A 6,000-nucleotide genomic window follows, 5' to 3' on the forward strand; every position below is an offset into this window, starting at 1 on the left:
GCCTGTAGAACTTAAATTATCATTAAAAATTAAAAGGCAACTATTTCCAAGAGTAGAAACTTTATTTACAATCTTTAAAAATATCCTCTAGTCTTAAGACTCTACCTTGTTTTTAGCTTCTGTGTTTTCTTCCCTCATTGAAGAATCAGTCATTCATTTTAGGCACAGCCTTGTCTTATGCTTTAGGAAAATCTTGACCTTGGATGGAAGAGAAAAAAGGAACTCCAGAATGATAGCCAGGTATTATTTGCTAGCATTACCTTCAGCAGCACTTGACACCATTGTGCTTTTTATTCTGAAACCCAATATTCATTCTTCTTTCTGTCTCTGGTATCTGAAACCATGTTTTAGAATCTCAATAGCAACCCAAATGCTGTAAGGCTAGAATTCCATTCTTGCAATTGCCAGTGACCCGATTCAGGATACATTCCCTTGATCTAGATCATATGACTTATTTCTTGACCAACCTGTTAGAAATTTCCGCTCTGGTGATTTTCCTCCAGTATGTACCACTGGTACTATACTCTGTACTATACTCTGTACATTAGTCTTTTGCTCATCAGGAGGCTATTATACCTAAAATCTGGGTTTGTCCTGTATCTCACTTGAGTGTCTGATGCTTTTAGATGAAAAAGTCTTGGTTCCTCTTAGTATTCCTTTGTTTCTACTGGAGTTAAGGGTCAGTAATGAGAATGTCCTGAGATACGATGATATTGGTGAGTGCTTCCAATCTGTCGTTAATATATCATTAATATAATATATATATTTATTAAAGACTTTCATTGCAAAATATTAGGCTTTTGAGCAATATTGTCTTTAGCAATTACCTTCAATCTAAGGTTGAAGATACACAAAACCATCATAGTGAACACTGTAATTTATCCCCGCCCTATACTTTCCTTTTTTCTCATAAATTATGTGGATTTTTTTGCCTTTTGTTAATTGCTTCTCTCTCATCTAGCTAGTTCAGCAATCAAATGCCCCTCCTTCTTTTATAGAGGTGGGCCTGTGAGCAGGGCTGAGCAGTGAGTGGCCTGGAATGTTGATTGATCCAAGGATAGGAAAATGGCTTAAGCAAGGCCTCAATTTCCTTTCAAGAACTGATATAGTTGCTAGAGGACAGAGAGTTTTTCTCCCACCTTCTGAGATCATGTGTCATAACAGCATTCAACCTGGAGAGGCAAATGGCCAAGAAGTAGAGAGAAAATAGGTTCCTGATAACATCTTCTGAACATCTGGACTACGATTATTTTTTCCTGCTGATTCCAATAAATATGCAACAAGTTTGAGCTCTTTTAATTGCAAGGAAGGTAGTCTAAACCAGAGGTGATAAACTATGGCCCCATTATCTATTTTTTGTAAATAAAGTTTCATATGAACACAGGTACATGTATTTGTTTACATATTGTCAATGGCTTATTTCCTACTCCTACTGCAGAGTTGAGTGGTTGTGATGGAGATTGTATGGCCAAAAAAAACCCTAAAATATTTAATATATGGCTCTTTACAAAAAAAGTTTGCCAAACCCTGCTTACTTTTGAAACAGGCTTTTAAAAAACAACTTTTAATATTTGAACAATTTGAATTATTTTCAAATATAACTTTTCTTTCCATAACTTCTATGTCTTTGTGGACAAATTAAATTATGACTGAAGGTATGATTCTAAGGGTGGCACCAAATGTCAGGCAATTTTTGTTTTGGTGGTTTGTGCTTGAATATACTTTGCTGATTTCTAAGCTGACTTATATTCAGTAAAACTGTATACCTTACTACAAGGTGACGTACTGTGTGCAGTTTATTTTTGAGAAAATATTGGCACCTTCTGTATCTTATAATTTGCCGAACTTATTCATAGTCTGTGTAATGCATAACGATCTGCCTCATCTAGAGTTATCCAGTATAGTACCCACTAGCCACATGTGGCTACTGGTAAGAGAAACGGGCTAGTCTGAATTGACATATGTTGAATGTGTAAAATACACACCAGATTTCAGTGAGCAAGCATGACAAATATGATACAAAAAGTCTCAGTGATAATTTTTGAATATTTATTAAATGTTAAAATATTTTTAATATATTGGATTAATAAAAGTATGTTATTGGAATATTTTTTATATTTCTTTTAAACTTTCGAAAATGAATATTAAAAAATTAAAATTACTTTTGTGCCTCATATTGTGTTTCTATTAAACAACAATGAACCAGAAATTATAGAAAATGTAGTATGACTGAAGATTAAAGTAAACTTTCATAATTTTGAAAGCATTTTAAGTATTTTATCTTTGTAGGATGGGCAAATCATCTTTATATTATTATCTTATATCCTTACACTCTCTTGAGGACCAGGCATTTGTGAATATGCACATACTATTGATCAAACATGTAATTTGTATTTTGTTGATAAAATCTGAGCCCATGAAAAAAATGATTACATATATAAGATTAATTGTTAGATACATATAGGTTCTGATTCTCTATATTTAATTTTTAAAAATCTATGCAGGGAGGATACAGGAGCATGCAGAGTTGGTTACATTCTTGTAAAAAATCTTATTATGTGCTTTATTAAAGTAAGTCTAAATACACACAAATGTCGGGACATTGTAAGTATAATTGAAATAAGATTTTGTCTTCATTTATTTCTAAAGTGATTATCCTGTGAAATTTCTTATAGTGGAAAATACAAAAAGAATATTCATTCTTGTTTAGTTACTATGTTGTCATACTGAAATTGATGTCTGCAAAATGGGGATGATGGGTAAAATGGAAGCTCTTCAGAGGTTCCAACCAAATGGCACTCTTTTAGATTTGATTACTTAATTTATGTTAATTTCTCTTTTTAATATAAATATACCAATACATGTCTAAAATGAATAGTAATACACTTGTACTTTTCCTTCTAAATGAAAGCATCTGGAGACATAATGAATTCAGTACAAATGTTATATATTCCATTCACATCTCAATACATTTAGCATGTGTTGTTAGTATGTCATTTTTGAGAAAGAAAGGCAGCCGTCAGAATATGAAACATGCCCACCAAGTGAATATGAAAGCATATTTTTAGCTTCCTATTGAGCATTTATGGTTGCAAAAGGTATTTGTCTACTGGAATGAATAGGAATCTGACAACCATTAGAGAGTTCTCCAATCATTCCTGAGCACGATGACCTTTTGGTGAGCAGGTAATATGTAAATCATGCATTGTATTTTATTTAAGAATTTAAAAGTAGATTCATAATAGAGTCTACATACTTCAGACATTAGCAGGTCCTTGGCTAGCTGTCAAATGCCTTGTTTTAAGTAATGTCCATATCAGGAGCTTAAAGAAAATATAAAACTTTGCTGAAAGACTTGAAAGAAGACACGAATAAACAGATATGTGATTACTGTAGATGGGAGGACTCTGTATTGTAAATAAATCAGTCATTTGCAAATTAAGCTGTGAATTCATTATGATTCTAAAAATATAATCCCAAAGTGATAAACTCTTAGAACAAAATTACAAACTTCCTAAATACTAAAAGTTACACTAAGAGAGAAATAAAAAGAGGCTAGAATGAAACATATCACAGAGCAAAAAGTATGTATATACAAGACAAATGCACATACATATCAACATGTATATGTATAAAACAACATGACAGGCCAGGCATGGTGGCTCACATCTGTAATTCCAACAGTTTGGGAGGCTGAGGTGCTAGAACTGCTTGAATCCATGAGTTCAAAGCCTGGGAAACATAGAGAGCCCCTGCCTCTACAAAAAAATTAGCTGTTGTGGTAGCAGATACCTGTGGTTTCAACAACACAGGAGGCTGAATCAGGAGGATCTCTTGAGCCTAGGAAGTTGAGGCTTCCATGAGCCGTGTTCATGCCACTGCACTCCAGCCTGAGTGACAGAGAAAGACCCTGTGTCAAACAAACAAACAAACAACATGACAAAAGTGAGGATCAAATAATGATCATATCAATAAATATAAGTAGACTTACAAAATTATTTTCAGAATGCATATAAATGAAGGAAGCAAAGTGAATAGAAATGTGCATAATATGTTAACACCTATATGTATAAACATGTTTGCTTATGATAAAATAAAACAATGGAAGGATAAACAATAAAATTACAAAAAACCAATATGGGTGAAGGTAGCAGTAGGTGGAGAAGATTGGTTCGAAGGTGGAATTCTTAGGCTATACTCTGTTTAATAGACTTGGAGTCATTTCTCCAAAGGAGACACATATTTTACGTAATTATCAAGCAGTTAATTAAAAATTGATAAAACAAGCGAACCTAAATTTGTATCAAGTTGGTAGCATAACCACATAAGTAGGAACTGTTTCACATAGCTGTGACAGAGTGGTCTTACTATACATCGTTAAAGGAGATGCTGAAACCAGAAACTCTACCAATTCTTATGATGTTGTTATGATAGTTATTCTGAGATTATGGAGAATGTAGTGTTGAACAAAGTAAATAAATAATTTTTGCTTTGAGAATTGAGATTTTTGGTATGACAGAGATTTAAGGTTAATAGGGTCCAAAGTATCTGTATGATCTACTGAGATAATTTTTACTAAAAAAATATTTCTAGTTTTGTGCATCGAAAGTTGTAGAAACAATGATCATCAGCCTAGTACCAGTAAATGTTACAGGTGTCCAGACTGTGGACTCTAAATACCATTTTCCACCAAAAAGAAACAGAGCACCTGGAGAAACAACAGATTACAGGTCTGGGTTAGAAAATGTACAAGTTTAGCTTAGCAACTCTTTTTACACTACAAAGTAAGAATAATATATGACTAATCTGATCATGTCTAAAGGATGAAAAAGATTTCCATTGGTCAAAGAAGGTACACCATGAAGTTAAACACACTAAATATATATTTATAAGTTACTATTAATTAATCTATTAACAACATATATTACGTTTTCGGATTTCAAAATCTTTCTATACAGCTATACAGTAATCAAGACAGTAAACTACTGTCATAAGAATAGCCATATAGATCAATGGAATAGAATTGAGAGTTCCAAAGTAAAATTGTAGGTCTATAGTCAATTGGTTTTCCACAAGGGTGCCAAGACAATTCAATGGGAAAAGAAGAGTCTTCAACAAGTACTGCTGCGACAACTCGATATCCATCTGAAAAAAATGAATTTGGTCTAATACAATATTTAAAAAGCTCAAACATGTTAAAAAACTTAACTGTAAGACCCAAAAGGATAAAACTCTTAAAAGAAAACATGCATATAATTCTCTGTCATCTGGCATAAACCAATGGTTCCTTGCTATGAAACCAAAGAACAAGGAACCCAAATAAAAATAGAAGAACTGGGATTCATCAAAATTGAAAACTTTTGTGATTCAATGTATACTGTCAAGAAAGTGAAGACAACCCACAAACGAGCAGAAAATATTTAACAATCATATACTTAAAAAGGGCCTTGTATCTATAATATATAAAGAACAATTACAACACAATAATTAAAAGTCAAATAACCCGATGTTTTAAAAAAATTGGCAATATGATCTAGCACTTTCATTTCTAGGTAAAGATCCAAAGAAATTGAAATCAATATGTTGAAGAGAGACCTGCATACCCATGTCCATTGCACTATTATTAACAATAGCCGAGATATGAAATCAACACCTGTTTCCATCAACAGATGAATGAAAAGAAAATGTCACACCCCCCCCCCCACACACACATGAATACAATTCAGCAGTCTGTCACTCGTGACAACATGGATGAACCTGGAGGACATTATGGTGAGTGACATAGGCCAGGCATAGAAAGACAAATACTGCATGATCTGACTTATAAGTGGAATCTAAGAAAGTTGAATTTATAAAAGTAGAGAATAGAATGCTGGTACTGGAGGGTTGGGGGCGGAGGAAATGGGGAGATATTGCTCAAAGGATATAAAGTTTTGGTTAGACAGGAGGAAAACCTTTTTGAGATCTACTGCACAGCAGGGTGACTCTAGTCAATAATAA

At 33.3% G+C, this 6,000-nt stretch overlaps 1 long non-coding RNA gene across 1 annotated transcript in view; it reads right to left on the minus strand.

The window, feature by feature from the left end:
- Positions 1-303, minus strand: part of LOC105554889 — a 53,161-nt gene extending 52,858 nt beyond the window's left edge. The window contains exon 1 of the long non-coding RNA XR_001008399.1: positions 106-303. This is a non-coding gene — a long non-coding RNA (uncharacterized LOC105554889). The remainder of the gene's footprint in view (positions 1-105) is intronic.
- Between the last annotated feature and the right edge of the window lie 5,697 nt (positions 304-6,000).

The sequence above is a fragment of the Mandrillus leucophaeus genome, unplaced genomic scaffold (genome assembly GCF_000951045.1).
Source record: "Mandrillus leucophaeus isolate KB7577 unplaced genomic scaffold, Mleu.le_1.0 Scaffold662, whole genome shotgun sequence".
Lineage (NCBI taxonomy): Eukaryota > Metazoa > Chordata > Mammalia > Primates > Cercopithecidae > Mandrillus > Mandrillus leucophaeus.